Consider the following 15,819-nt stretch of genomic DNA (forward strand, 5'->3'; position numbering starts at 1 on the left):
TGGACGACTACGGGACTGTTAAGGATGCACCTTGGATGCCCCTGGACGAAGCTGGGACTCCCTTAGATGTGCCTTGATGCGCCTGGATGATGCATGGACTGCATTGGCTGCGGCTCGGCTGCGGCTCGGCTGCGGCTCGGCTGCGGCTCGGCTGCAGCTCGGCTGCGGCTGGGCTGCGGCTGGGCTGCGGCTGGGCTGCGGCTCGGCTGCGGCTTGGCTGCGGCTCGGCTGCGGGTAACGCCTTGGACATGCTTCGGATGAATCTGGAAGACACTGGGACTGCCTTGGATGCGCCTGGACGACGCCGGGACTTCTTTGGATGTGCCTTGGTTGCGCCTAAACGACGCCAGGACCGCCTAGGATTCACCTGAAAAACGCCGGGACTGCCTTGAATGCGTCTTGTATGCGCCTGGACAACACCGGGACTGCCTTGGATGCTGCTTGGATGCGCCTCGGATGCACCTCTGATGCGCCTCTGATGCGCCTGTACAACACCAGGACCGCCTTGGATGTGTCTGGACGTTGCTGGGACCGTCTTGGATGTGCTTTTGATGTGCCTGTCAAGGATGCACCTTGGATGCCCCTGGACGACGCCGGGACTTCTTTGGATGTGCCTTGGTTGCGCCTGGACGACGCCAGGACCGCCTAGGATGTGCCTCGGATGCGTCATGGATCCGCCTGGATTATGGCAAGACTGCCTTTGATGCTCCTGGACGACGCAGGGACTTCCTTTGTTGCGCCTAGACGACGCCGGGACTTCTTTGGATGTGCCTTGGTTGCGCCTAAACGACGCCAGGACCGCCTAGGATTCACCTGAAAAACGCCGGGACTGCCTTGAATGCGTCTTGTATGCGCCTGGACAACGCCGGGACTGCCTTGGATGCTGCTTGGATGCGCCTCGGATGCGCCTCTGATGCGCCTCTGATGCGCCTGTACGACACCAGGACCGCCTTGGATGTGTCTGGACGTTGCTGGGACCGTCTTGGATGTGCTTTTGATGTGCCTGTCAAGGATGCACCTTGGATGCCCCTGGACGACGCCAGGACTTCATTGGATGTGCCTTGGTTGCGCCTGGACGACGCCAGGACCGCCTAGGATGTGCCTCGGATGCGTCATGGATGCGCCTGGATTATGGCAAGACTGCCTTGGATGCTCCTGGACGACGCAGGTACTGCCTTTGTTGCGCCTAGACGACACCGGGACCACCTCGGATGGACTTTGGATGCGCCTGATCGGCGCTGGGACAGTCTTGGATGTGCCTGGACGATGCTGGGATTGCCTTGGATGCGTCTAGTGACCTCTGGAACGCCTTGGATGTGCCTGGACAACGCCTGGACCGCCTTGTATGCGCCTGGACGATCCTGGGACCGCCTTTGTGGCGCCTGGACGACATTGGGACCACCTTGGATGCGCGTAGACGATGCTGGGACTGCCTTTGATGCGCGTTTGATGCGCCTGTGCGACACCAGGACCGCCTTGAATGTGCCTGAACGACGCCGACATCGTCTTGGATGTGGCTTGGATGCGCCCTGACGACCCCAGGACTCCCTTGGATTAGGCTGGACGACTACGGGACTGTTAAGGATGCACCTTGGATGCCCCTGGACAAAGCCGGGACTCCCTTAGATGTGCCTTGGATGCGCCTGGATGATGCAGGGACTGCCTTGGCTGCGGCTCGGCTGCGGCTCGGCTGCGGCTCGGCTGCGGCTCGGCTGCGGCTCGGCTGCGGCTCGGCTGCGGCTCGGCTGCGGCTGGGCTGCGGCTGGGCTGCGGCTCGGCTGCGGCTTGGCTGCGGCTCGGCTGCGGGCAACGCCTTGGACATGCTTCGGATGAATCTGGAAGACACCGGGACTGCCTTGGATGCGCCTGGACGACGCCGGGACTTCTTTGGATGTGCCTTGGTTGCGCCTAAACGACGCCAGGACCGCCTAGAATTCACCTGAAAAACGCCGGGACTGCCTTGAATGCGTCTTGTATGCGCCTGGACAACGCCGGGACTGCCTTGGATGCTGCTTGGATGCGCCTCGGATGCACCTCTGATGCGCCTCTGATGCGCCTGTACGACACCAGGACCGCCTTGGATGTGTCTGGACGTTGCTGGGACCGTCTTGGATGTGCTTTTGATGTGCCTGTCAAGGATGCACCTTGGATGCCCCTGGACGACGCCGGGACTTCTTTGGATGTGCCTTGGTTGCGCCTGGACGACGCCAGGACCGCCTAGGATGTGCCTCGGATGCGTCATGGATGCGCCTGGATTATGGCAAGACTGCCTTGGATGCTCCTGGACGACGCAGGGACTGCCTTTGTTGCGCCTAGACGACACCGGGACCACCTCGGATGCACTTTGGATGCGCCTGATCGGCGCTGGGACAGTCTTGGATGTGCCTGGACGATGCTGGGATTGCCTTGGATGCGTCTAGTGACCTCTGGAACGCCTTGGATGTGCCTGGACAACGCCTGGACCGCCTTGTATGCGCCTGGACGATCCTGGGACCGCCTTTGTGGCGCCTGGACGACATTGGGACCACCTTGGATGCGCGTAGACGATGCTGGGACTGCCTTTGATGCGCGTTTGATGCGCCTGTGCGACACCAGGACCGCCTTGAATGTGCCTGAACGACGCCGACATCGTCTTGGATGTGGCTTGGATGCGCCCGGACGACCCCAGGACTCCCTTGGATGAGGCTGGACGACTACGGGACTGTTAAGGATGCACCTTGGATGCCCCTGGACGAAGCCGGGACTCCCTTAGATGTGCCTTGGATGCGCCTGGATGATGCAGGGACATCCTTGGCTGCGGCTCGGCTGCGGCTCGGCTGCGGCTCGGCTGCGGCTCGGCTGCGGCTGGGCTGCGGCTGGGCTGCGGCTGGGCTGCGGCTCGGCTGCGGCTTGGCTGCGGCTCGGCTGCGGGTAACGCCTTGGACATGCTTCGGATGAATCTGGAAGACACCGGGACCGCCTTGGATGCGCCTGGACGACGCCGGGACTTCTTTGGATGTGCCTTGGTTGCGCCTAAACGACGCCAGGACCGCCTAGGATTCACCTGAAAAACGCCGGGACTGCCTTGAATGCGTCTTGTATGCGCCTGGACAACACCGGGACTGCCTTGGATGCTGCTTGGATTCGCCTCGGATGCACCTCTGATGCGCCTCTGATGCGCCTGTACGACACCAGGACCGCCTTGGATGTGTCTGGACGTTGCTGGGACCGTCTTGGATGTGCTTTTAATGTGCCTGTCAAGGATGCACCTTGGATGCCCCTGGACGACGCCGGGACTTCTTTGGATGTGCCTTGGTTGCGCCTAAACGACGCCAGGACCGCCTAGGATTCACCTGAAAAACGCCGGGACTGCCTTGAATGCGTCTTGTATGCGCCTGGACAACGCCGGGACTGCCTTGGATGCTGCTTGGATGCGCCTCGGATGCGCCTCTGATGCGCCTCTGATGCGCCTGTACGACACCAGGACCACCTTGGATGTGTCTGGACGTTGCTGGGACCGTCTTGGATGTGCTTTTGATGTGCCTGTCAAGGATGCACCTTGGATGCCCCTGGACGACGCCAGGACTTCTTTGGATGTGCCTTGGTTGCGCCTGGACGACACCAGGACCGCCTAGGATGTGCCTCGGATGCGTCATGGATGCGCCTGGATTATGGCAAGACTGCCTTGGATGCTCCTGGACGACGCAGGGACTGCCTTTGTTGTGCCTAGACGACACCGGGACCACCTCGGATGCACTTTGGATGCGCCTGATCGGCGCTGGGACAGTCTTGGATGTGCCTGGACGATGCTGGGATTGCCTTGGATGCGTCTAGTGACCTCTGGAACGCCTTGGATGTGCCTGGACAACGCCTGGACCGCCTTGTATGCGCCTGGACGATCCTGGGACCGCCTTTGTGGCGCCTGGACGACATTGGGACCACCTTGGATGCGCGTAGACGATGCTGGGACTGCCTTTGATGCGCGTTTGATGCGCCTGTGCGACACCAGGACCGCCTTGAATGTGCCTGAACGACGCCGACATCGTATTGGATGTGGCTTGGATGCGCCCGGACGACCCCAGGACTCCCTTGGATGAGGCTGGACGACTACGGGACTGTTAAGGATGCACCTTGGACGCCCCTGGACGAAGCCGGGACTCCCTTAGATGTGCCTTGGATGCGCCTGGATGATGCAGGGACATCCTTGGCTGCGGCTCGGCTGCGGCTGCGGCTCGGCTGCGGCTCGGCTGCGGCTCGGCTGCGGCTCGGCTGCGGCTGGGCTGCGGCTCGGCTGCGGCTGGGCTGCGGCTGGGCTGCGGCTCGGCTGCGGCTTGGCTGCGGCTCGGCTGCGGGTAACGCCTTGGACATGCTTCGGATAAATCTGGAAGACACCGGGACTGCCTTGGATGCGCCTGGACGACGGCGGGACTTCTTTGGATGTGCCTTGGTTGCGCCTAAACGACGCCAGGACCGCCTAGGATTCACCTGAAAAACGCCGGGACTGCCTTGAATGCGTCTTGTATGCGCCTGGACAACACCGGGACTGCCTTGGATGCTGCTTGGATTCGCCTCGGATGCACCTCTGATGCGCCTCTGATGCGCCTGTACGACACCAGGACCGCCTTGGATGTGTCTGGACGTTGCTGGGACCGTCTTGGATGTGCTTTTGATGTGCCTGTCAAGGATGCACCTTGGATGCCCCTGGACGACGCCGGGACTTCTTTGGATGTGCCTTGGTTGCGCCTAAACGACGCCAGGACCGCCTAGGATTCACCTGAAAAACGCCGGGACTGTCTTGAATGCGTCTTGTATGCGCCTGGACAACGCCGGGACTGCCTTGGATGCTGCTTGGATGCGCCTCGGATGCGCCTCTGATGCGCCTCTGATGCGCCTCTGATGCGCCTGTACGACACCAGGACCGCCTTGGATGTGTCTGGACGTTGCTGGGACCGTCTTGGATGTGCTTTTGATGTGCCTGTCAAGGATGCACCTTGGATGCCCCTGGACGACGCCGGGACTTCTTTGGATGTGCCTTGGTTGCGCCTGGACGACGCCAGGACCGCCTAGGATGTGCCTCGGATGCGTCATGGATGCGCCTGGATTATGGCAAGACTGCCTTGGATGCTCCTGGACGACGCAGGGACTGCCTTTGTTGCGCCTAGACGACACCGGGACCGCCTCGGATGCACTTTGGATGCGCCTGATCGGCGCTGGGACAGTCTTGGATGTGCCTGGACGATGCTGGGATTGCCTTGGATGCGTCTAGTGACCTCTGGAACGCCTTGGATGTGCCTGGACAACGCCTGGACCGCCTTGTATGCACCTGGACGATCCTGGGACCACCTTTGTGGCGCCTGGACGACATTGGGACCACCTTGGATGCGCGTAGACGATGCTGGGACTGCCTTTGATGCGCGTTTGATGCGCCTGTGCGACACCAGGACCGCCTTGAATGTGCCTGAACGACGCCGACATCGTCTTGGATGTGGCTTGGATGCGCCCTGACGACCCCAGGACTCCCTTGGATGAGGCTGGACGACTACAGGACTGTTAAGGATGCACCTTGGATGCCCCTGGACGAAGCCGGGACTCCCTTAGATGTGCCTTGGATGCGCCTGGATGATGCAGGGACTGCCTTGGCTGCGGCTCGGCTGCGGCTCGGCTGCGGCTCGGCTGCGGCTCGGCTGCGGCTGGGCTGCGGCTGGGCTGCGGCTGGGCTGCGGCTCGGCTGCGGCTTGGCTGCGGCTCGGCTGCAGGTAACGCCTTGGACATGCTTCGGATGAATCTGGAAGACACCGGGACCGCCTTGGATGCGCCTGGACGACGCCGGGACTTCTTTGGATGTGCCTTGGTTGCGCCTAAACGACGCCAGGACCGCCTAGGATTCACCTGAAAAACGCCGGGACTGCCTTGAATGCGTCTTGTATGCGCCTGGACAACACCGGGACTGCCTTGGATGCTGCTTGGATTCGCCTCGGATGCACCTCTGATGCGCCTCTGATGCGCCTGTACGACACCAGGACCGCCTTGGATGTGTCTGGACGTTGCTGGGACCGTCTTGGATGTGCTTCTGATGTGCCTGTCAAGGATGCACCTTGGATGCCCCTGGACGACGCCGGGACTTCTTTGGATGTGCCTTGGTTGCGCCTAAAGGACGCCAGGACCGCCTAGGATTCACCTGAAAAACGCCGGGACTGCCTTGAATGCGTCTTGTATGCGCCTGGACAACGCCGGGACTGCCTTGGATGCTGCTTGGATGCGCCTCGGATGCGCCTCTGATGCGCCTCTGATGCGCCTGTACGACACCAGGACCACCTTGGATGTGTCTGGACGTTGCTGGGACCGTCTTGGATGTGCTTTTGATGTGCCTGTCAAGGATGCACCTTGGATGCCCCTGGACGACGCCAGGACTTCTTTGGATGTGCCTTGGTTGCGCCTGGACGACACCAGGACCGCCTAGGATGTGCCTCGGATGCGTCATGGATGCGCCTGGATTATGGCAAGACTGCCTTGGATGCTCCTGGACGACGCAGGGACTGCCTTTGTTGCGCCTAGACGACACCGGGACCACCTCGGATGCACTTTGGATGCGCCTGATCGGCGCTGGGACAGTCTTGGATGTGCCTGGACGATGCTGGGATTGCCTTGGATGCGTCTAGTGACCTCTGGAACGCCTTGGATGTGCCTGGACAACGCCTGGACCGCCTTGTATGCGCCTGGACGATCCTGGGACCGCCTTTGTGGCGCCTGGACGACATTGGGACCACCTTGGATGCGCGTAGACGATGCTGGGACTGCCTTTGATGCGCGTTTGATGCGCCTGTGCGACACCAGGACCGCCTTGAATGTGCCTGAACGACGCCGACATCGTATTGGATGTGGCTTGGATGCGCCCGGACGACCCCAGGACTCCCTTGGATGAGGCTGGACGACTACGGGACTGTTAAGGATGCACCTTGGATGCCCCTGGACGAAGCCGGGACTCCCTTAGATGTGCCTTGGATGCGCCTGGATGATGCAGGGACTGCCTTGGCTGCGGCTTGGCTGCGGCTCTGCTGCGGCTCGGCTGCGGCTCGGCTGCGGCTCGGCTGCGGCTCGGCTGCGGCTCGGCTGCGGCTGGGCTGCGGCTGGGCTGCAGCTGGGCTGCGGCTCGGCTGCGGCTTGGCTGCGGCTCTGCTGCGGGTAACGCCTTGGACATGCTTCGGATGAATCTGGAAGACACCGGGACTGCCTTGGATGCGCCTGGACGACGCCGGGACTTCTTTGGATGTGCCTTGGTTGCGCCTAAACGACGCCAGGACCGCCTAGGATTCACCTGAAAAACGCCGGGACTGCCTTGAATGCGTCTTGTATGCGCCTGGACAACGCCGGGACTGCCTTGGATGCTGCTTGGATGCGCCTCGGATGCGCCTCTGATGCGCCTCTGATGCGCCTGTACGACACCAGGACCGCCTTGGATGTGTCTGGACGTTGCTGGGACCGTCTTGGATGTGCTTTTAATGTGCCTGTCAAGGATGCACCTTGGATGCCCCTGGACGACGCCGGGACTTCTTTGGATGTGCCTTGGTTGCGCCTGGACGACGCCAGGACCGCCTAGGATGTGCCTCGGATGCGTCATGGATGCGCCTGGATTATGGCAAGACTGCCTTTGATGCTCCTGGACGACGCAGGGACTGCCTTTGTTGCGCCTAGACGACGCCGGGACTTCTTTGGATGTGCCTTGGTTGCGCCTAAATGACGCCAGGACCGCCTAGGATTCACCTGAAAAACGCCGGGACTGCCTTGAATGCGTCTTGTATGCGCCTGGACAACGCAGGGACTGCCTTGGCTGCGGCTCGGCTGCGGCTCGGCTGCGGCTCGGCTGCGGCTCGGCTGCGGCTCGGCTGCGGCTGGGCTGCGGCTGGGCTGCGGCTGGGCTGCGGCTGGGCTGCGGCTGGGCTGCGGCTGGGCTGCGGCTGGGCTGCGGCTCGGCTGCGGCTTGGCTGCGGCTCGGCTGCGGGTAACGCCTTGGACATGCTTCGGATAAAACTGGAAGACACCGGGACCGCCTTGGATGCGCCTGGACGACGCCGGGACTTCTTTGGATGTGCCTTGGTTGCGCCTAAACGACGCCAGGACCACCTAGGATTCACCTGAAAAACGCCGGGACTGCCTTGAATGCGTCTTGTATGCGCCTGGACAACACCGGGACTGCCTTGGATGCTGCTTGGATGCGCCTCGGATGCACCTCTGATGCGCCTCTGATGCGCCTGTACGACACCGGGACCACCTCGGATGGACTTTGGATGCGCCTGATCGGCGCTGGGACAGTCTTGGATGTGCCTGGACGATGCTGGGATTGCCTTGGATGCGTCTAGTGACCTCTGGAACGCCTTGGATGTGCCTGGACAACGCCTGGACCGCCTTGTATGCGCCTGGACGATCCTGGGACCGCCTTTGTGGCGCCTGGACGACATTGGGACCACCTTGGATGCGCGTAGACGATGCTGGGACTGCCTTTGATGCGCGTTTGATGCGCCTGTGCGACACCAGGACCGCCTTGAATGTGCCTGAACGACGCCGACATCGTCTTGGATGTGGCTTGGATGCGCCCGGACGACCCCAGGACTCCCTTGGATGAGGCTGGACGACTACGGGACTGTTAAGGATGCACCTTGGATGCCCCTGGACGAAGCCGGGACTCCCTTAGATGTGCCTTGGATGCGCCTGGATGATGCAGGGACTGCCTTGGCTGCGGCTCGGCTGCGGCTCGGCTGCGGCTCGGCTGCGGCTCGGCTGCGGCTCGGCTGCGGCTCGGATGCGGCTCGGCTGCGGCTCGGCTGCGGCTCGGCTGCGGCTCGGCTACGGCTGGGCTGCGGCTGGGCTGCGGCTGGGCTGCGGCTCGGCTGCGGCTTGGCTGCGGCTCGGCTGCGGGTAACGCCTTGGACATGCTTCGGATAAATCTGGAAGACACCGGGACCGCCTTGGATGCGCCTGGACTTCTTTGGATGTGCATTGGTTGCGCCTAAACGACGCCAGGACCGCCTAGGATTCACCTGAAAAACGCCGGGACTGCCTTGAATGCGTCTTGTATGCGCCTGGACAACACCGGGACTGCCTTGGATGCTGCTTGGATGCGCCTCGGATGCACCTCTGATGCGCCTCTGATGCGCCTGTACGACACCAGGACCGCCTTGGATGTGTCTGGACGTTGCTGGGACCGTCTTGGATGTGCTTTTGATGTGCCTGTCAAGGATGCACCTTGGATGCCCCTGGACAACACCGGGACTTCTTTGGATGTGCCTTGGTTGCGCCTAAACGACGCCAGGACCGCCTAGGATTCACCTGAAAAACGCCGGGACTGCCTTGAATGCGTCTTGTATGCGCCTGGACAACGCCGGGACTGCCTTGGATGCTGCTTGGATGCGCCTCGGATGCACCTCTGATGCGCCTCTGATGCGCCTGTACGACACCAGGACCGCCTTGGATGTGTCTGGACGTTGCTGGGACCGTCTTGGATGTGCTTTTGATGTGCCTGTCAAGGATGCACCTTGGATGCCCCTGGACGACGCCGGGACTTCTTTGGATGTGCCTTGGTTGCGCCTGGACGACGCCAGGACCGCCTAGGATGTGCCTCGGATGCGTCATGGATGCGCCTGGATTATGGCAAGACTGCCTTGGATGCTCCTGGACGACGCAGGGACTGCCTTTGTTGCGCCTAGACGACACCGGGACCGCCTCGGATGCACTTTGGATGCGCCTGATCGGCGCTGGGACAGTCTTGGATGTGCCTGGACGATGCTGGGATTGCCTTGGATGCGTCTAGTGACCTCTGGAACGCCTTGGATGTGCCTGGACAACGCCTGGACCGCCTTGTATGCGCCTGGACGATCCTGGGACCGCCTTTGTGGCGCCTGGACGACATTGGGACCACCTTGGATGCGCGTAGACAATGCTGGGACTGCCTTTGATGCGCGTTTGATGCGCCTGTGCGACACCAGGACCGCCTTGAATGTGCCTGAACGACGCCGACATCGTCTTGGATGTGGCTTGGATGCGCCCTGACGACCCCAGGACTCCCTTGGATTAGGCTGGACGACTACGGGACTGTTAAGGATGCACCTTGGATGCCCCTGGACAAAGCCGGGACTCCTTTAGATGTGCCTTGGATGCGCCTGGATGATGCAGGGACTGCCTTGGCTGCGGCTCGGCTGCTGCTCGGCTGCGGCTCGGCTGCGGCTCGGCTGCGGCTGGGCTGCGGCTGGGCTGCGGCTGGGCTGCGGCTGGACTGCGGCTGGGCTGCGGCTTGGCTGCGGCTTGGCTGCGGCTCGGCTGCGGGTAACGCCTTGGACATGCTTCGGATGAATCTGGAAGACACCGGGACTGCCTTGGATGCGCCTGGACGACGCCGGGACTTCTTAGGATGTGCCTTGGTTGCGCCTGGACAACGCCAGGACCGCCTAGGATGCACCTGAAAAACGCTGGGACTGCCTTGAATGCGTCTTGTATGCGCCTGGACAGCGCCGGGACTGCCTTGGATACTGCTTGGATGCGCCTCGGATGCGCCTCTGATGCGCCTGTACGACACCAGGACCGCCTTGGATGTGTTTGGACGTTGCTGGGACCGGCTTGGATGTGCTTTTGATGTGCCTGTCAAGGATGCACCTTGGATGCCCCTGGACGACGCCGGGACTTCTTTGGATGTGCCTTGGTTGCGCCTGGACGACGCCAGGACCGCCTAGGATGTGCCTCGGATGCGTCATGGATGCGCCTGGATTATGGCAAGACTGCCTTGGATGCTCCTGGACGACGCAGGGACTGCCTTTGTTGCGCCTAGACGACACCGGGACCACCTCGGATGCACTTTGGATGCGCCTGATCGGCGCTGGGACCGCCTTGGAATGAGCCTGGACGATGCCGGAATCACCTTGGATGAGGCTGGATGACTCAGGGACTGCCTTGGATGAGCCTGGATGACGCCGCGACCACCTTGGATGTACCTTGGAATCGCTTGGACAAAGCTGGAACCACCGTGGATGCTCCTGGACAACGCCGGGATTGCCTAGGATAAGCCTTGGATGCGCCTTGATGACGCCAGGACTGCCGTGAGTGCACTTGAACGACTCCGGGACCGCCTCGGATGCGCCTGGATGAAGCCGGGACTGCCTTGGATGAGCCTTGGATGCACCTTGGAAGCACCTGGACGACATTGGTACTGCTTTGGATGTGCCTGGATGACGCTGGGACTCCCTTGAATTGACCCGGACAACGCCAGGACCACCTTAGATGCGCCTGGATGACGCTGGGACCGCCTTGGATGTCGAAACGTCGAAGCCGCTTTGGATGCGCATGGACGACGACGGGACTGCCTAGTGTGCGCCTGGACAACCCAGAGATCGCCTTGGATGCGTCTGGAAGACGCTGGGACTGCCTTGGATGGGCCTGGAAGACGCCGGGACCTCCTTGGATGCACCTGGACTTGGCCGGGACCGCCTCTGATGCGCTTTTGATGCACCTTGGATGCATTTGGTGAGGCCATGGAGAATGACTCTCGGATGGCTTCGAGGAAATTCTGGTCCACCATCCGGCGTCTCAGGAGGGGGAAGCAGTGCAACGTCAACACTGTTTACAGTGGGGATGGCGTGCTGCTGACCTCGACCCGGGACTTCGTGAGTCGGTGGGGAGAATATTTCGAAGACCTCCTCAATTCCACCTACACGCCTTCCATTGAGGAAGCAGGGCCTGGAGACTCTGAGGCGGATTCTCCAATCTCTGGGGTCGAAGTCACTGAGGTAGTTAAAAACTCCTCGGTGGCAACGCCCCGGGGGTGGATGAGATCCGCCCGGAGTTCTTAAAGGCTCTGGATGTTGTGGGGCTGTCATGGCTGACACGCCTCTACAACGTTGCGTGGACATCGAGGACAGTGCCTCTGGATTGGCAGACTGGGGTGGTGGTTCCCCTCTTTAAGAAGGGGGACCGGAGGGTGTGTTCCAATTACAGGGGTATCACACTCCTCAGCCTCCTTGGTGAGGTCTATTCGGGGGTGCTGGAGAGGAGGGTCCGTCGGGACCGCCTTGGATGTGCCTTGGATGTGCCTTGGATTTACTTTTAATCAGCCTTGGAAGCTTCTGGACAACCCTGGGAACCGTTCTAAATGCACCTTGGATGCACCTGGACAACGCTTGGACTGCCTTGAATGCGCCTGGGCGACGTCGGTATCGCTATGGGTGCGCCTGGACGCTGCTTTGACTTCTTTGGATGCACTTGGAAAACGCCGGGACTGTCTTGGATGTGCCTAGACGATGCTGATACCGCCTTGCATGCGCCTGAACATTGGTTGAGCCTGGATGATGCCGGGACTGCCTCGGATGCGCCTGGACGATGCCGGGACTGCCTTAGATACTCCTTGAATGCTTCTGGACCTCGCCAGGACTGCCTTGGATGTGCCTAGACGAAGCCGGGACCGCCTTGGATTCGCCTTGGACGACGCAGGGATCATCTTGTATGCGCCAGGATGACACTGAGACCGGCTTTGAATGCGCCTGGACGACGCCGGTACCGGCTTGGATGAACCTGGTCAATGCCGAAACTGCTTTGGATGCGCCTGGACAACGACGGGACCGTCTAGGATGCGCCTGAACGGCGCCGGGACCACTTTGGATGCGCCTTGGATGCATCTTAGATGCGGCCGAATGACACCGGGAGCGTCTTGGATGCACTTAGACGCCGCTGGGATTGCCTTGAATGCGCTTGGACGACGCCTGGTGCTTCTTGGATGCGCCTGGAGATCGGCTGGACTTTGGATGCGCCTGGACGCCAGGACCGCCTTGCATGCGCCTGGACCGCCTTGATTGCGCCTGGAGGACGTTGGGACCGCCTTGAATGCGCCTTGCATGCATCCTGCATTCGCCCAGACTACGACGGCACTGCCTTGGATGCGCCTGGATGATGCCAGGACCCTCTTGGATGCGCCTTGGACGACGCAGAGACCGGCTTGGATGCGCCTGGACGAAGCCGGTACCGTCTTGGATCCCCTGGACGACAGCGGGACTGTCTTGGATGCGCCTTAGATGCGGCTTGGATGCGCCTGGACCACGCCAGGGCCGCCTTGAATGCGCCTGTACAATGCCGGGACCGCCTCGGATGTGCCTGGACCACGCCTTTGATACACCTGGACAAAACCAGGACTGTCTTGGGTTAGCCTGGACGAAGTTGGGATTGCCTGGATGAAGCCAGGACCGCCTTTGATGCGCCTGGATGAAGCCAGGACCGCCCTGGATGCACCTGGACAAAGGAAGGACTGCCTCGGATGCGCCTGGACGACGCCGGGACCGCCTCAGCCACGTCTGGATGACGCCGGGACCGCATTGGATGTCCCCACCATCACCAGATCCGGCCCACACCTGTAACATCTGAGGCCACGTTTGTCTCTTATGGAATGGGCTCACCAGCTACAGAAGATGTGGTGGGAAGACGACCTAACGTCCAGACTCAAGAGACTTTTGAGACTGATGCCGAATAGAGAGAATAAGATAAGTAAATATGTAAAACTACATCACTAAATATCTGAATAAGTAAATAGTTAAGTACATAGATAAGTAGATAAAAAATAGATAAATAAACTGATGATAATAGTGGATGGATGGATGAATGGATGGAAGGAGGGATGGATAAAAATAGATAAGGAAATAGATAAAATACATAAGTTTGCAGAAGTAGATAAGTAAATAGATAAAAATGGATAAGTAAATAGTAGATAAAAATAGATAAGTGAACAGATAAAAATAGTGGCTGGATGGATGGAGGGATGGATAAAATTAGATAATTAAATAGATAAAATAGATAAGTATATAGAAGTAGATAAGTAAATAAATCAAAATGGATAAGTAAAAAATAGATAAAAATAGATAAGTGAACAGATAAAAATAGTGGCTGGATGGATGGACGGATGGAGGGATGGATAAAATTAGATAATTAAATAGATAAGCATAAAGAAGTAGATAAGTAAATAAATCAAAATGGATAAGTAAACGGATAAAAATAGTGGCTGGATGGATGGATGGATGGAGGGATGGATAAAATTAGATAAATAAATAAAATAGATAAGTATATAGAAGTAGATAAGTAAATAAATCAAAATGGATAAGTAAAAAGTAGATAAAAATAGATAAGTGAACAGATAAAAATAGTGGCTGGATGGATGGATGGAAGGAGGGATGGATAAAATTAGATAATTAAATAGATAAAATAGATAAGTATATAGAAGTTGATAAGTAAATAGAAAAAAATGGATAAGTAAAAAGTAGATAAAAATAGATAAGTACACATTTAAAAATAGTGGCTGGATGGATGAAGGGATGGAGGGATGGAAAAATAGATCAAATAGATAAGTATATAGAAGTAGAAAAGTAAATACACAGAATTGGATAAGTAGAAGGATAAATATAGATAAACGTAGACAACATAGAAAAGTAAATAGAGGAAATAGAGAAAAGTAAATAGATGACGTAGATCAAAATAGAAAAGTATATTGGATGTACCTGGACAACGCTGGGACCGCCTTCAATGCGGTTCCAAAAATTACGTCTGCCATTATGATCTGAATACTCGAGGAGAACAGCAAACAAGTAAGTCATTATATTTCATTTACAAAAGTCACACTGTACGACAAGTATTTTAGCATCTCCCGGATGTTTGTTTTGTCTGAGCTTAATGCTAACATATAATGCTAACAATTCTAGATTAATGTTGCGGTCATTATAACTGCAATATAACACTGATATTTGAACACAAACTTTGCAGCAACACTTGTAGGCAGAAAATATAACAATACTCGCAGCATACAATATATTATGTATACCTAAAACTGATTTAAGCTTAGTGGCTCAAATATTTTGGTGGCTGTAAACCACCCAATACAGATTTGACACAGTATGTGAAGAAAATGTGATGAACGCTAAGGTTGGTTAGCTTGATGCTAGCGCATCAATGGTGGAAAACACCTTCGACAGATTAACGCAACTAGCATAAGTCTTTTGTGTGCGGCTATGTCATGTGCCCGCATCTGGTTGAAACTGCCCACCCTTGCCCTGCCCTACCCTGCCCTGCGCCTGCGCTTAGATCAGTGCTGCTCAATCAATTCCCTGATGCCCCCCCAGGGAGAAAAAAACATTTTGAGCCCCCCACGCTTGTACCCTTATTAACATTAAACTTGAATGATTCAAGCAAACAAAACTAAATAAAAAAGAAAGGTCAACTTACAGTAAAGAATAACTTTATTATAACATTGTTTTTGTGTCTGTAACAGAACAGATTGAATGTGCATCACTTTGCCTGAAATTAGAAAATAAATTGTGAATTTTTAAACTCTAAACATTCTTGACCAGCTGCCATTTTATGCTGGAGAAAATACAATAAAATAATGAGCAAACATAATATTAAATGAAATAACAGCAATAATTAATATTCAATTCAAAGTAAGGAGCACAATAGTTAAAACATTTTATCCTACAAAACAAAAGTAAATAAAATGATTTCCTTATGAATGTAAATGAGGCAGCATGATGGAGACCATATCCACGACTGCAGGTAGGTCTTCTGCAATGGTGTTTTTTTTTTTTTTTTGCACTGAGCAATTTGGTACGCTGCCTTGGACGTGCCTGGATGAAGCCAGGACTGCTTCGAATGCGCCTGGACGAAGCAAAGACCGCCTTGGATGCGCTTGGACCAAGCCAGGACTGCCTGGGATGCGCCTGGACAACGCCGGGACCGCCTTGGATGCGCTGAGACGAAGCCAGGACCACCTTGAATGCGCCTGGACGATGCCGCGACTGACTTTTAAATGAAAAACATTTAAAAGTA

At 57.5% G+C, this 15,819-nt stretch overlaps 1 protein-coding gene across 7 annotated transcripts in view; it reads left to right on the forward strand.

Moving 5' to 3' along the window:
• LOC148391107 (uncharacterized) overlaps positions 1-15,819 on the forward strand; it is a 54,140-nt gene that overhangs the window by 37,824 nt on the left and 497 nt on the right. For 5 of the 7 annotated variants that reach the window (XM_088389946.1, XM_088389947.1, XM_088389942.1 and 2 more), the window contains one exon: positions 15,591-15,816. The gene's annotated coding sequence lies outside the window, so the exon portion shown is untranslated. Of the gene's footprint in view, positions 1-15,590 lie in introns of all 7 variants that reach the window. The other 2 variants (XM_088389944.1, XM_088389943.1) reach the window with 2 other exon arrangements.

Source organism: Syngnathus floridae, chromosome 11 (assembly GCF_059516105.1).
Source record: "Syngnathus floridae isolate MCC-2025c chromosome 11, RoL_Sflo_1.0, whole genome shotgun sequence".
In the NCBI taxonomy this organism is placed as follows: Eukaryota; Metazoa; Chordata; class Actinopteri; order Syngnathiformes; family Syngnathidae; genus Syngnathus; species Syngnathus floridae.